The 3,238-nt window shown below is 46.1% G+C and overlaps 1 protein-coding gene across 1 annotated transcript in view; it reads right to left on the reverse strand.

The window, feature by feature from the left end:
* The window catches only part of ADGB (androglobin), a 360,063-nt gene that overhangs the window by 356,611 nt on the left and 214 nt on the right, over positions 1 to 3,238 (reverse strand). The gene's annotated exons all lie outside the window — the stretch shown is intronic.

The raw sequence follows: 3,238 nt of genomic DNA on the forward strand, positions 1-3,238 counted from the left end.
TTTCTCTTTTTGGGGTTTTTTGTTGTTCTCCCGCCCTGGCGGGGGGTCGGGCTAGAAGATCTACTAGGTCCCTTCCGACCCTTAATCTATGAATCTATGAATCATCATCCACCATAACAGAAAAAGAAGTTTTAGCCAATGAGAAGGCAACGTTCATGAGTAATGCTGTGCTACAGCAACTTGCCATTAGTGAGGAATCCATGATCACTCCTAAACTATAAGCTGACCTGACCAGTTGGTGCCTTCGGTCAAGGGAGATTGCATAGTGGATTCAAACCCTGCAAACCAGCATAACCTCTACTTTGTTTGAGTTCAGCCTCAATCAGTCGCTTTTTATCTACAACAATGTCAACCAAGCAATGGGACACCTCAGTATTAATGATTTAGTATCATTGTGGAGGCTGTATAGAGCTGTGTTTTATGCCTATCAGTGGCATTGGTGTTCCTTGTTGACTCAAAAATTCACCTACTGGCTGAACATAAATGTTGATAGGGAGAAAGAAAAATGATACAAGTAGGACTGTACCTGTGAGGAAGAGCTGCAGGAAGCACTAGACCCATTTAAGCATCTCTCTCAGGAAACATCATAGTAGTTCATGATCAACAGCACCAAACAATGCAGAGATCCAAGATGGTGAGAACAGATGCCTGTCCACCATCCAAGAACAGCAAGAGAACACCCATCAGTACCATTAAAAGGGCCATCATCCAGTGCCTTGGCACAGATCCTGATTATACATGATTTACAGGCTTGAGAATTATAGGAAGATCAAGTCCCTTTACATTTAAAAATGAAGACAGGGAACAGAAAAGAGCTTAAATAAGAAGCAGTGAGACTATCATATCATTCTACACTGTGCTTTTATTTATTTATTTGTTTATCTCTGCTGGAGTAGGATATTCCCTGCAGTATATTTGGTAGTGCTTTACTCCTGTCTAGTCTGGTTTTAAATCTCTCAAGAGATGAGGCTTACATACTGTTTCTATTCAGCGCATAAATATTTCTAAAGTTGTTTATACTTAACATCCTCAGTGTTTTATAACATGCAGCAAACACTATGTATTGTCTTTCCTTTGTGCAAATACGAATCAATTCAGGGGCCATTTTACTCTGAAAAAAGTATACCTCTTCAATAACAACCCCTGCTACAGAAGGCATCTATAGTCAAATTTCTAAATCAGTCGACAGGTTGGGATCCAAATGGTAGTAAAACCCAACTCTTTCTTCACCTGGCCAGAAAACCAAGTTCCACACTACTAGAAAAACATGCAACCACAACAGGCCAGTGTGCGCCCAACGCAGTTTGAATGTGCAGCCACTTATATTTGATCTAGGAAGCTGCACATCTTGGCCAAATTCTAAAAAAAAGCAGCCTCCCAAATCAGCAACATGGCCTACTATAAAGACAGCGAGCAAAGCGCAAGGATTCTCTCTTAGGCCTCAGTGAAAGCAAAACCCATTACTGTACAAGATATTGTTCTGATCGTTAATGCCCTCCAGGGGGCTGATATTAGCTGTCCTGGAAGTTCAGTCTTCCTCTGTAATCATGACCTCCCACAAACAGCTCTATTCCAAGGGAACAATTAAATTGTCAACTAGTGTAGGAGGATCATGACAGAGGGAAAAGGACTGTCACAAGAGCTGGACCGAAACTCTGGAGCTTAGGTCTTGCTTTTTCTTGCAGGAACATTAAAAGCAAGCCATTTTCTTAACTAAACTCAATGTTCATTTACTCAATTACACTTTCCCAGAGTAATTTCAGCAGTCACACAACACACAAGTAAAGAGATACCCCCACCTCTGCCCAGTCAACCAATTTGTCTTACACCCTGAGAGAGGAAGAAATGGGGGTTTTTTTCTAGGTTTAAATCCATGGTTCTCAACCTTTTTAGATTCCAAGCATCCCTCACCAGACTCAAGGTAGCCCTCCCTGACTTTTGTTAATTGAGTGACACCCAATTAAAAAAAATGAATCAATATTTGACAGTGCTTATCTCCTCACAGCACGGAGAGGGATACAGCCAGGCAGGACAAGCCCTAGTCTGCACTTATCATTGGCGCCGTGAGTACCAAGAGGGGCAAATTGCACCAAGACCTCCCCCAACACTGTGGTGAGCACAAGAGTTGAAGACCTGATTATTTGAAGACCTGATTATTTTTAAGAAACAGGCCTATTGGCTTGGCCTTCTCAACTCTATACAGTTTTCAGCAGAAACGTCACAGGGAGAAAAAAGGCACGGCCCAAACTTGGGCAGGACATTTTTAACTACTGTTTTTACTGGGCTCCCTCCCATCCAGGCCTCCCTGCTCAGGTGTGAGCAGCAGGATGGCTTCATGGGTACAATTCTGCTGAGACCCAGCTGCCACCGCAGCAAACAGTGCACCCAGTTTGCAAGGGGGGGGGATCAGGCTGAAAACACAGCCAACTGATTTGGAGGCATCTGAATTGGACAGTGATACAACTGGAACTCCAGCTGGCCTGGCCCAGCCATTCCTACACAAGGCTTCAGTGAAGCCAGCTTGGTTGCAGCTGCTTGGAGGCCAAAATCTTCCTTTGAATGGCTGGTGAAGACTGGTCTGGTCTGGTCTGGTCTGGTCTGGTCTGGAAGGAGCAGGTGCAAAGTGGCACAAAGGCACCCTGGTGCCAATCACAGAGTCATAGACAAGGAAGGCTGGAAGGGACCTCAGGAGCTCATCTAGTCCAGCATTACTCAGCCCATGGGTCGCAAGTACATATGAAATGGTCTTTAACAAAGTTAAAAAAAATGGATCAACAAAGTGGATTCTCCTTTTAAAGGAGAAAAATGGGGGCAACTGGGCCTTTCCCCTTGCAGGTTGGCAGAGCTCCAGCTGGGGAGGGCCTGCTTGCCCCTCTCCCCCCGGTCCTCACACACACCGAGGGTGGAGGGCAGCATCCCCTAAGGTGTGTGGCGTGTACAGCCATGCTCGTGCCTGCGCACGCCATGCAGGTTGCGAGTGAGGGGCTCTGCCCATCCACATTTCCAAATGGGTCCTGGTACCAAAGCAGAGTTGAGCACCACTGATCTCCCCCACCCCCCTGCTCAAAGCAGGACCATCCCAGGTCCAAGGCTTTGTCTACACAGGTCTTGAAGGGAAGGAGATGCCACCACCTCTCCCCGTGCTTTCCTCCCCTCCCTGTGAGAAAGCTTTCCCTCCGCTCCAACCTCAGCTCCCCTTGCTGCACCCTGAGCCCCATACTCCTCCTGGTCATGTCCG

Source organism: Gavialis gangeticus, unplaced genomic scaffold (assembly GCF_001723915.1).
Source record: "Gavialis gangeticus isolate Ggan-Ray unplaced genomic scaffold, GavGan_comp1, whole genome shotgun sequence".
Taxonomy (NCBI): domain Eukaryota; kingdom Metazoa; phylum Chordata; order Crocodylia; family Gavialidae; genus Gavialis; species Gavialis gangeticus.